Genomic DNA, 13,152 nt, shown 5'->3' on the forward strand with positions numbered 1-13,152 from the left:
TGCTGTTTACTGAATCTGTATTTAGGAGCTACTAGCCTTGATGGGTTTGCCTTGTGCTTTAATTTGATTACCCAACATGCTCCTTCCCTAGCTTTCAGTTTCTTGGGAAATGACAGAGACTTGACAAGATTTCCAGACATCTCCAAAGCACAACTTTTGATTCCTCAAGTGGCTCTTGGCCCTTTAGTAACTACCTCCAACTGAGAGGTTGACTCTTGAACCACATATAACAAGGGGAAAACCTGGTGTCCAGTTGTTCCTCGTTGAATAGTAGTTGATAATGGAATTTGGGCAAGTTTTACAGTGTGTTTGCCAGTGACTGTGGAGGCGGGGCAGTTAATGTCCAAGACTCTTCCACCGAAAATAAACCTGCATGAGGGAAGAGAGAAGGAGAGAGAAAGAGAGAGGAGGGAGGGAGGAGGAGGAAGGGAAAGAGCCTTTCAACGGGGACAGAAGGGAAAGAGTCTCCGTTTCAATGGAATAAAAACTGCGCAATTTCTTTAAGGACTGCCTGCTCAGATCGCGGTGGACCGTTCCTCTTCATGAAATGGATATCAGTTGTGTTTTTGGATGATTAGGGAATCCGTGCCTACTGCAACCCCCGCTGCCTCGGAGGCTACAGGAGCTGGCGAATTTTTACCAGATGGTCTTCAGAAGAGGAAAAAAAAAAGAGCTGTGCAATCATTTAGACAGGCGATATGACTGTGCAGAGATGCAAGATCAGTGACGAGTGATCCGTCATGCCTTGCCCATGGGCGAACACATTCCCATTTTGCCAGCCTGGGCTGTGATCTATCTGCGTGTACAGTGCTCCCCGTGTCGACGTTTGCACCTAAACCCGTTATGGATGTTGAATGGGATTTCATGGTTTTTTTGTTTTTTTTTTGGAAGAGGGCTTTTAGGGGGCTGCGTCATCCGTGGCCGGGAAATGAGATGGACTGCTTTGCAGATTTTCCACTATTACACTGTTTTAACCGCGAGAGTCAGCACGGCACCTCCCCAGCAGATTTTTTTTTTGGATGGCTCATAAAAGGTAAGTAAAACGCAAATCAGGCATGCACGCTGACATGTGAGGCTGTGCTGTTACCTAATTATAACAGGGAAGAGCCAGAATGAAACTCCATTGAAAACAACCCGAACTACAGTATCCTCATCCTGTAATAAATCTTAAAGGACACGATCAACGGTACAGCAAGAAAAAAAAAAAGCAAGCCACTGTACAGTTAGTGTCACTGTTGGAGACTTAGATTAAATCAAGTCGTGTAAAGTCAGGATTTTGCAGAGTAGCAACACTGCATCCGAAACAGAAAGCTATATTATGAGTGAATTTGCATGAGGGGATGATTCAATGGTGTTATGTAATTGCTAACACAGTGTAATAGGATACACAGCTCTAACTTTACACAAATATGGAAGATAAGTTTGGATACTGCAGCAGTTCAATACGGATGTGTCTGTTTCCCCCAAATCCGTGTAGAAACTGGAGTGGGTGATGTCATGTTTTTACGGTAAGGAAGGAATAGTTTACGGGAAGGTAGGTCTGGAGTTGGTGATGTCGCAATCGCCTTGTGTTGATCTCGGTTTCAGGTTTATAAATGCATGAAAAAAGGCGGTGGATCGCGTGCGTGGGTGTGATATGTAACGCGAGGTTGTGATATTGTAGCGATTCAGGGTTAAATCGCGGGTAGTTGGGTGAAATGCGTGCTCGCTGGCGTTGGAGGAAGGAGTGTCGCATTTTCTTTCTGAAATGTCATGTGGTTAAGTTGTGGCGGGTTCTCCACTATTTCCAGGAAGAGCGTTTGAATTTTCTTCTTTGGGATTTTTTTTTTCTGTCTCCACCCCTCTTGCTGTTCATGTAGCACTTCAGGATTTGTGCCGCTTGATGGCGCCACAGCACTTTAAATGAGCCAGGCGTGCATGGGAGAAATGTTTTGCTCAAGAGAACTTCAGCAGGGTTTTAGTATTGAACAAATAGGTCAAAACCAAAAGTAATCCAACAGCTGGCACCTTTCATCTTTGCCTTTTAATACTTGGCAGAGGAGTAAAATTGACTCCCACTACACAAAAGAGTGTGCTTACTGAAGCACTCATCCACTTTTTGCTGCCAGTCCATCCAGAGGTGTCAGAGGTCAAGTTTCAGCCACATACTAGCAGCCCCGGAGCAGGTAGGAAATGCACTTTTTAATTTTGTGAATTTAAACACACAGCTCAGCGTGCAGGCAGCAATGCACAGTGAGAATGATGGAGTCCGTGGTGCGTTCGGGGCCCCATCACATTGGCTCCCTCATCCCTCTTAAAAAACAAACTCTTTTCATATGAGAATCCAAATGTGTTATTTGGATTTGTAGTGTGCACATTAAAAAGTGACAGATTAAGTATACCGAAAGATGTCAGTACAAATAATAAATTCCCTTAATTTTTGAGTGTGCTATTGATGGACTATTGTCCCACAGTGCAGTGCAAGTGGAGGGGGCAGTCACAGCTGCAGATAATTAAAAGTAATTGTGGGCAGTGGTGCTGGAAGAGAAAACAAAACAAATTAAAAAAGAAACACATCTTTGGACAGAGATTTAGCCTTAAATTTTTGTTAATTTTGTAAAGTTTACATCAGCAGCAGCTTTCCAAAGTCACAGTTTGATTGATGTCCCGCAGCTGTTGGTACAAAACGGTAAAGTGGTTCCATTTATTTCTTATGTGCAGAAACAGCAGCCTTCTTTATGTGTATTTATGTCTGTTTCTGGATTGCATTCATGTTTCCAGATCTATTCAAAGTCTGGTGGTCAGCTGTTTCCTATGTGTAATAGTTAGTGGACAATTTTAGGCTATTTGTTATTAATAAGATAAAAAATAAATATGTGGTCTTTGTTGCAAGTTTACTTTGTGTTACTTAGGTTACTCAGTTAGATTTTGCTTTTACAAGGAACTTTTATTCCAAACTGGGCTTTTTAAACAAAATACTTGTTTCTTCCATTATGAAATTTATCCGACACAGTTGTGCACATGTGGCAGAAAACTGACACTCACATGAAAATAGAGCCATTACTGTTTTCCATATCCACATCCGTGTTGTTTCATGCCTGCTAGTGTCCATCTATCACTGCTCCCTGTATGATAGACATTTATTTAATGAGTGAAATCAATAAGGGAAAAGCTTTCACCTGGATTCACCTCATGTTTGACTTTCATGAAAAGAGCAATTACATAATATCACGGCATCAGTGTGATTTTTCTACTAAGTGTATGCACAATTGTGTACATTGTAATAGTATAGCTATATTAACTGTACAAATCGCTTAAGTGCAAGATTGCCTATTGTCCTCTAGATGGCGACACACTCGCAGTCCAACTCAATATGATTGAGTCCTTTTGTGAACAGCTGCTGACTTCTCACAGTGCAGTGATGGAAAAAGCAGACTGTGGTCTCTCTGTGTGCTGTATGTCACTGTTAAATTGTCTGAATGTGGGCAGCAGATGAAACTACAGTATAGTAGTGCTGCTGTGGTCCAGGATTTGTCATATAAATAGCCACCATGATCACACTCTTGAGTCATTTCTCATATGGACAAGCGTTGTCAGATGTCGTTCTCTGCTTGATTTCAGCTCGATTATTGATGATCTTGAAACCCAGCGAACCAACCATTTCTCCTATGGATGTTTTCACAAAGCAAAACTCTTTGATCCAAACAGTTGATGCATATCTTTTCCATTCACAGAGAAACACTGAGGAACATGGCCAAGCATTGTCGTGCCGTCTTTCAAGAACCACCAGCTCCTGACTGAAGCCATAAATAAGAGGTCTGAAGATGTGACTGACTGGGTGTCCTAGCAAGAATATGTGAGATCACCGGCGTAGCCAGTGGAGTTGGACGCCGCAACCCGGGAATGGAAAACACTCCACAGTGATGGTGAGATGGGCCTAGAATATTTGTTTTGTAGCATGGAAACAGAATTGGTTACTGTAGTGATAACTTTCCACCACGCTATTATATTTACTCTATTTGTTAAAGCCCATCATTGAATTTTTAAAAAATTCCCCTTTCATAAGCTCAAAAAGTCTTTAAAAATCTAGTAGCTATTGTAGCAGTTATTAGTTGCTGTGGTAATATTAGGTTCTTTCCTGACTAACTTGCAGCAGATGAATGATAGCTAATGACAGCAGACTAATTGGACTGATCCATTGTTTACACATTGACATGTTTTGCCTGCAGGGGAGCCATCTGCTGCACGCATGCAAGAACTCACCTGCTCAGGTAAGACGTTTGGCCTTTTACCCAGACCTGCTTGCCTGCACACGGCCTACAGTGAGACTTGGGATGTGCATGACTTCACTGTTTAGTCCTGTCAGGATGTCTGTCGTTTCTGTTCTGTTAGTACAGTAGATGTGTGTTTGTCTGATCATCCTGCAGAACAATGAAATGTTTTGACAAACTCAAATGTACCGAAATACTCCAACCAGCGGGTACAATATGCTCACGTGCACCCTGCCATACTGTGTTGCTTAAGCTATAGTTTAGAAGCGCTCCACTAAGCGTCGTAGAGACACATGAGCCGGTTTCTAGCACAGCCTTCCTTACAGTTTCAGCCAATAAAACATACTTGAGCAATTTTGTCTTATTTTCTCCTGAAAGGACAAATATCCACTTTAATTGCAACCATTAGAAAGGAAATTCAGATGATTTTAAACTGTGTTAGATGTTTTTATCCATCCTGTCTGCAATACAGGCAGACAGTTTTGGAGCTTATGGTGTATTTGGCATATAGAAGCTTACCTCTGTGACACACCTCACATTGACTGAACTAGAGTCAGTGTGACTGATGATTTGTTTTTAGGGCAGAAAGAAGCGTTCTAGTACATTTACTTAGCCCCGCATTTAAAATGGATAGCCTCATTAAAAGTTTCCTTTCGTGATGTGATGGCACATTGTCCAGCTGTTACCCTGCTTTCATGCAACCTGTTGTTTTTAGTAACCCCCACACTCCTATAAAGGTTCTGCAGTGTTGGATTAAATTCATATGACTTATTGACTAATAAAATTTTAAATGTTAGAATTGTACCTCAGGTTTTTTTTGTCAATGTTTTAATAGACAGCTACTAAATTGATTGAGACTGGAGCCAGAGGCAAACACACACACACATACACACTTTGATTGAACTTTACACATTCAACTCCCTCATTTAGGTGCACACACACACCTAACCTAACACCAGATCTGTTTCCTTTTCACACACACAGTCTCTGACACACATCTCAAACACACCCCACACCCTTCTCGCTCACAGTTTTGATCTCCCTCTTAGGGACAAAGACACACATACACTCTCTAATGCCAACGTCTCCCAGGACCCTGCCAAGTCTCGCACACCTGGGGCTTTCCATCACTTAGCCTGCTCAGCTTTATTACAGACATTTACAGCTGGCCATGAATCAGATCCATTACACACATAAATGCACATTCACATATATACACACAATCCTTCTTAACACCAAGTAGACACCCTCCATTATGTTTGTGGACGGATACGCGCACACAAAGCACAGTCTGGCTGCAAGTTTTTCTGAGAGACAGGATGTTACTGAGAGGGAGGGAAAGAGAAAGGATTGTTGGAAAAAGAATAATCTACATATGAATATAACAATAGCTTGTGGTTTGTATATATGAGAGTGTATGTGATGAGGTTAACCACTCACAGGCTGGGAGGCTTCCTCTGTTAAATTTTGAGGGCATGTCCTCAGTGTCCGCCATCTTTGTCCTGTTAGCCTTTCCACTGTTCCCTCGTACTATAATAACTCTTTTGTACTATTGAACGAATCAAAAGTAAACAAGAACAAATGACCCAAACAGTGCAGATGAAGCAGAATAGCTGAGTTTTAAGTGTTAAATTCTTAAATAGGGATATTTTATTTTTCTGAACTGTAACTTTTGATTGTTGCTCATTTAGTCATGAATATTTCATGTCATAGAGAAATTCTTTGATTTTGAAACCATGTTTTTCAGTGGCTGAATGAAAATACCGAGAACCGGTTGACTCATAAATGCAAAAACTCCAGGAGATATGGATTTCTTAAGCAAAGAGATTTATTGACAAGCACAAACTAGATCGATCAAGGAGACAACAGTTACATATCAAAATGCCGCATCAAGTCTAAAGGAAAAGAGTTAAAGCGTTCTCAGTTATTCAAGCGGCGCCCGGGCGACCTTGTCCCTAGCCACAACATCGCTATAAAATTGTTTACTTTAGCGCTAGTCTCTATGGCAACAATCATAAAGCCAGGTCGGCTCGACCGGGAAGAAGGCAGCCGTCTGTCCCTCCATTGTCTGCTTGTGTGAGGAGCGTTTCACACAAGACAAACAGGTGAAAATAGAAAATAGGAGTATTTCATACATGGCGCATATATGAAAATTCCTTCACAAAAATGATACTTCATATCACGTTATAGTTTCCATTTCACTAACAAATTTTAACAGTTTGTGGAATACTACTTACAGTTTCAGAATATTAGTATAGTATGAGCATAATCAACCAAGTAGATCCTCTTTGGATATGACAGTTGGTTGTCTATGATTATGTTTTTCTATGAGGACATAAAAAGCTCTTAGAGTGATTTATGGACTCTAGTCTCTTTTTCTTTATGTTGTGTGTTCTATTAGTGTGTTATTAATACTGTAGCACTTTGAGTTTCACTATGAAAGAGTGTAGTACAAATTCAATGCATATTATTATTATTTTATGACCCAGAAGTGTCTTATCCAGCGTCTTTGTTACTGGTCCCTGTCTCTTACACAAACAGCTTGCGGTCATTTGCATAGTGGAGGTCATGCCTTATCTCTCACACTACATTCAACATGACAGTTCATGTTGAACGACTGAGTTCGTTAATCTGTTTGTGAGAGAAAGAGAGCGTTACTGTACGTTTTCTGGTACATGTTCCGATGCCGTCGCTCAGAGCAATCAGCGTTAAAGCCCTGTCAATATCCGTCTGCGAGACACACGCACATCTGCACATTCTCACCCTTTAGACACGGCGCCTTCTGTCACCTTCCCTTTGGGTTCAACTGTCATAGTTTATCGCATCTACTGTCACTACGGCTTGTATCTTTTTATACACAGCTACAGACATATAGGCTAACAATGTGCCATGATGATAATACTGTATCTGGTGGCCAAGTAACATATGTTGCTGGTTATGTTCTTTAAATGTTGTAGGTTTGGGTCTGATTCGCGGCCTTTTTGTGTTGCATTCCTTCTAGTGTTAATACCAGCAAGTCGACTTTAATACCAACAATAAATCTAAAAGCTATGATGATGTCACCATACTTGACTTGTAGAGCTTGGCAGCACCCTTTACACCAGGGTTTTGATGTTGGCTGGTTGTTAGTGAAATAATTCCATATGTTGCACCTGGGACCAGTTTTGTGAGGCTGTTTATTTGGACAGGGATCTAGTTAAAGACATGGTAGATGAGTGGCATATGTTCAGCTGCAGAATTTTGCCTTTCAGAGAAGCAGTAAGTCCACAGTCCTGCAGATGTTAAGGGGACTAACCCACATGTCTAACAGGGACCACATAGAAATCCCAGATATATCCGAAAAAGAAAAATCTATTTGTTTGATGATGAGTTTCAAAGAAATTGATTTCACATTGCTGTTTAGCTGAAAACCTGATGTGAATAATGAATATTCCTGTGAATTAAACGTTGGTATGAACTTACTGCTGCAGGTTTGATTTCACCCACTGTCCAGTTTGCATTACACTCTCTTTTCATTCAAACAGGTGACAGTTTGTGGGTGTTCAGTGAAGACATGACATACAGATTTGTCATCTGTTTTTTCCATCTGCTTTGTCTACATCCTCCTCCTCCTCCCCTTTCTTCTTTTCTTTCTTGTAAATGCTCCAATCCATGTGCCATCCACATGTGCCATCCACCACAATATTCATGCTTTCAGGGCTAGAACATTTGTATTGTTTATATTTTGAATGTTAACTAAGTGTGACTATTTCGGTTATCATGACAGTATTTCTCTTGCTCTCTTTGTTCATTCAGTCTCCCTCTATCAGCTGCTTTAACCTGATGTTTAATAAAAACCACATTTCTGCTAAATCAAGAAATAGCCTCAGAGCCTGAGAGTGAAAGGCATGGGATTTCTTTTGGTTTAAATATGATGGAGAGAAAGAGAGAGGCAGGAAGAGAGGAAGCGAGGTGGTGAGAGCTGAGTCAGGATGGCCAGGGGGGGAGGATGGCAGGAAGCAGTGGGTGAGGAGGAGGACAGGAAAGAAAGGGAGGGGGAGAGAGACTCCTATTCCTCGTCCTCCTCCACCTCCTCCTCCGTCATCATCAGCGGTGTCAGCGAGGGAGGAGTGGCGTAGGGAGGGAAAGAAGGAGAGGTGGAGCTGACATCATCCACCTCCTGGAGTTCTGCGAGGGATGTGTGTCTTTCCACGTTTCAGTTATTAAAGCTTTTAACGGTCACATCTATGCCATCAAAAAGGCTTTTAATGCAGTTAAACAGCAAAAATCTCATTCAGGAAATCCTGAGTCTATGTAAAGAGAAGTGGCACCGAGTAAGACAGAACATGGAGAAAGGCAGTGATGGAAGAGCAGAGCTCAAGATAAGAGGATAGAAAGAAGTGATGCCTATCTGATTATATAACTTTCCTATGAAAGAGGGCATTGGGTTGATATGTGTGCGCATGTTCTCATGTAGGCTTTCTTTGTGGGCTGTGTGTGTGTGTGTGTAGGGGGTGACAGAGTTTGCAAAGAGGAAGATGCCCAACATGCCTCCTATCCTCTGCTGTGTGTTTGGCCCGGGTTACCCAACTGTCACAGGCCTCTGCTGGTACACTGTGTGGTTGTAAAGTGTGTGGATTGGCACACATAAACCAGTGTGTGTATTACTGTGTTTAATAGTGCAGCTCTACTTGTACACCGCCTATTTCTATGGAGTGTTTCCGTGGTGGTGAGCGCACCTGCGTCTTAAGACCCGCAGTGGTTTTAGAGGCAGTTATGGAGGTTAGAGGTTGTGGTAGTTGAAGCAAGTGGAGGGAATGGGCTGGTTGGGTTGGCGCTTTGGTATAAAAAAAACCCCCAAAACTACAGGTGTGCATTGATGTTGCTTTTTAATATGATGCAACACCCCTCCTATAAATGTGGAAAGCTGCAATATCAGAAGGAAAACAAAAGTTACGTATTGATAGAGTGAAGGCAAACATTAGCTGACATATTTATGGATTGTACTTTGTCTCTACACCGGGGAGGTGGTGTTGCACAAAGTCTGAAGTTATATAATGGCCCTGATGGCGTGTGAGGTTGGGCAGTGTGTGGTTTTCATTCAGTGTGTTCGGCGTGGTTGACCTACTAGAGTAAGCCTTTATCAGAAGCTGGTGAAAGGCCCAGAAAAATAAAACTTTATAGTGCCAGTTATACTATAATGTTTTTGTTCAGGCGTATTCATTCTCAATTTATATCAAAAATCATCAGTCAGTTTTTGTTTTGCTCCTCACACCGTCCTTTGTTCTCGTCTAGTCTGCAGTTTCAGATTGTGTTAAAATACAACTTCTAACAAGAGACAGGAGGTGAGGTGACATGAGGCCACGCAGCCGTCTGTCTACTAGTTCTTTAAAGTTGGTTTGACGCATCAAGGCCCTAAGAGTCTAAATGCCTGATCCCCTTTTAAGCAGGATTTGTTATTAACACCAAAATGGTGAGGAGTCACACAGGGTACAGTTGACAGGCAATCAAGATAGAGTTTCCAAAAATAATTTAAGGAAGGATTTGTAGCCGTGCTAGTGGCTCAAAGGATGGTAATGTCAGTCTTGTCACTTTGGTTCAGACTGAAATATCTCAAAAACTATTTGATGGATCTCAATGACATTTTTGTACAGACATTTGTGGTCCTTAGAGGATGAATCCTCCTGACTTTGGTAAACACTTGACTTTTCCTCTAGCGCCACCATGAGGTCGATGTTTGTGGTTCAGAGTGAAATATCCTGACAACTATTAGATGGATTTACATGAAATTTAAGATATTCAAGGTCTCTAGGAGATATATTCTAACAACTCCGACTTTTCATCTAGTGCCACCGTGAGGTAGACTTTATAGTTCTTCTACTGAAACATCTCGACCACTATTGGATGGATTGCTGTGAAATTTGTTATACAAAACACAATAATGCAAAGCTGCAGCAGCTGTACACACATGTGTATGTCTGGACGTTTTCAACTTTTTTTTCATTTGCCTCCATTGTACGTGTATGGCCACTTTCAGCCTACATGTTGTATTATGAGAAGAAAACGCAGGTCCAGTTGTTGCTGCTCCAAGTAAAGAGACTGAGCCGAGGCAGAGAGGGCACAAGATGTGAACACTATCTTCCTAAAAAAAGAGATGTGGCTAAAACGCTTACACAGGCTTTGGAAGATAGTGGTTGTGTGAGAAAAAGTGTAAATCTCATCAAATCCTAGCTTCTCCCAACTCTCCCAAACCAAATCCCTTTCTTGAACAAATCCACTGCCAAGCCCCCCTTCAAAGTAGAAACAAAAAAAACACAAAAAAAAAATCACTGCAGCTATAAGCTGTCTCGTGTTGTGCTCTCTCACCCTCGGACCCTCCCTTCCCACCATCTCTCCCCGTCTTTCTCCCCCAGCTCCTGTTCTGGCTTTCTGCCTCTCAGGTTTCTCCCCAACCCCCAGCCCTCTACACCCCCAGTGGCCCCCCTTTGACCCCCTGTTACCCCCCATCCACCCCCTCACCCTCCCTCTCCCCAGGGCAAGCCCACAGCTCCTAGCCCTTTGTGCCTTTCTTCCCCTCCCTCCTCCTCCACCTCTGCTTCCCCCTGCCTTTGTGTGTAAGAGGCCGGCGAAGGGAGAGAGGAGAGGAGGGCTGCAGAGGAGGAGTGTTAAGAGGTAGAGAGTGAGAGACAGGAGCTAGAGGAGAGGGATCCTATAGATCTGATGTGAAACCAGAGCTTGAAGCCTTTTGTTTTTTTGTTTTTTTTTTACAAACTCCCACTTTACAGGTGGATTTGCACATCAAGTGAAGGCTGTGCATCCACCTTACAGAAATATCGTCAAAGTCACCTTGTCCCTCTTTCCTGTACACCTGAACAGTAATGTACTTTAGAGATGAATACAGAGGGTCACCTGGTCCACAACAAACAAACAAACAAACACTGACTAAAAGTTCTGTCCATTTTCAAATTAGCATGACTGACCACATGCCCAGCGTGACAACCCTGCATATGAATCACATTCATTCAAATTTTGTGTGGCAGTATGACACATTATTCATAATTAATCTTTACGCATGCTTTACATTGTTTACACAAACAAATGAACAGTTATAATGTAGGGACAGAACAAAAAAAAAGGGAAAAAAGAGTTCACACAGTAGCTTTGTAGCTTGAGTTTCATTGGAATAGTTTCAAAGATTGTAAACTTGATAAGCAGCTCCAATATATACAACAAGACACTTAAGCTACAGAATAACTTTTTTTTTATATTCATCTTGTGTTGACCTGCAAGTGGAGCTGCTGAGTGGACAGTACAGTGCTGTCCGATAGTAATAATAAACACGTGCACTACACATATACACATGTGCAAACTGATGATAACAGAACAATGACTAGACTATTAGTTGCTTTAGATGCTTCAGGAACGTGACACACGCAAGCACGCACGATACACACACACACATTTTCCACTCTTGCAGATGGTGTGCTTGACACGTCATGTCTAACTTTTAAAGTCGTGCACTCAACATGATACATTGCAAACATACAGCACACGCACAGACATGCACACAAAGGTTTTGTAGTGTAGTGCGGCCCGTGTAAAGCAACACATAGTCTTCACACACAGCTAGTAGTGAACATATAGACCAGCTGTAGTGAAAGAGCTCATTATAGGGGGCGATATAGATGTTGTATGTCTACAACAAAACCTTACAAACCTGAAACCTTTCAAAAGCCGTGCAAGTTTCATTTCTATTGCCACCGTACCTCAAAAACCACAAAGGCTTAGAAATCTGTCGGAAAATTCAGGCCAATCGTAAACGTAATGTTGTGTCTTCATTTTCAAAGAACATATTTGTTTGCATGACCTTAATTTATCTGTGTTCGAATAAAGCCCCTGTCAGCGAGCGTCCGCTTATGCCGTCCACATGCAACCCAGAATTTCCAACCATCTGCACAGACTGTATGTGACGACAAACATGTGCAAACTGTTTTTAAATGTAAACTAAACCGAGAGCGTGTCCGTTGAACATACCCGTGTCCGTGTTTTGGAGTATATCTCTTCCTTAACTACAACAATTTGAACCAGTTTTAGAATTTTTTTTTTTGCACAGCTGTTCAAATGGCTGAGATCATGAGTCCTAGAAGTCACACTTCAGGTACCCAAAGTATCACTTGTTACAAAAATAGGTTCTGAGATCTAAATCCAGAGTTATGTGTAACCCGTAGAAACACATTGTGGCACAGGTCATCGAGTTCAGACCATAGTTCAGACGTTGGAAATGGACCATTACTTAGTTGAGAGGGCTTTAAAGTGAGCGTGAACATAGTTAACTAAACAAGGTGGCCAGACACTGAAAGCCTCAGTGTTAGTGTGAGAGAGCGTGAGAGTAAATCTGGTGTGTGTGTGTGAATGTACAGATGAATGTGTTAATAAGCTTGTTTCAGTATGTGTACATGCATTATGCATATACTGTCCAAAAGCCCCATACCACCACACATGCATTTTTTAAAACCCAGGAAACAGAAAGGTAGGTCACACTGGGTGCATATGCTCGTGTGTGTGCGTGTATGCGTGAGTCCGCGTGTATGTACAGTATGTGTGAAATCCACTTGCAGGGAGTGCATGCTCAGTAGGAGAGTATATTCCTGGAAAGCCAGCTGCCACTCCTGTTATCACAGCTAACTTGATTAGAGGAGCTTCTGCCGCCAAGCCCTCTGTTCTGAGAGCTACAAAACGCACACTCACACACACACACACACAAACACATATCGGGGGACCCTTACTCTTGTTGTAATTGAATCAGCCAAAATAAAGTACATTGAATTTCCAACTAATGCAGCGTCGTAACCATTGCACTTACAGCTTGCGCCAATAAAGCTCCATCAGTAACATGTATCGTGCGCGTATAGAAAACTAAAGA

The 13,152-nt window shown here is 42.0% G+C and overlaps 1 protein-coding gene across 3 annotated transcripts in view; it reads left to right on the forward strand.

Moving 5' to 3' along the window:
* The first annotated feature begins 406 nt into the window (after positions 1–406).
* Positions 407–13,152, forward strand: part of kdm6ba (lysine (K)-specific demethylase 6B, a) — a 103,333-nt gene continuing 90,587 nt past the window's right edge. For 2 of the 3 annotated variants that reach the window (XM_067579210.1, XM_067579215.1), the window contains exons 1-3: positions 413–1,033; positions 3,714–3,905; positions 4,209–4,250. The gene's annotated coding sequence lies outside the window, so the exon portion shown is untranslated. Of the gene's footprint in view, positions 1,034–3,713; positions 3,906–4,208; positions 4,251–13,152 lie in introns of all 3 variants that reach the window. The other variant, XM_067579216.1, reaches the window with a different exon arrangement.

The sequence above is a fragment of the Thunnus thynnus genome, chromosome 22 (genome assembly GCF_963924715.1).
Source record: "Thunnus thynnus chromosome 22, fThuThy2.1, whole genome shotgun sequence".
Lineage (NCBI taxonomy): Eukaryota > Metazoa > Chordata > Actinopteri > Scombriformes > Scombridae > Thunnus > Thunnus thynnus.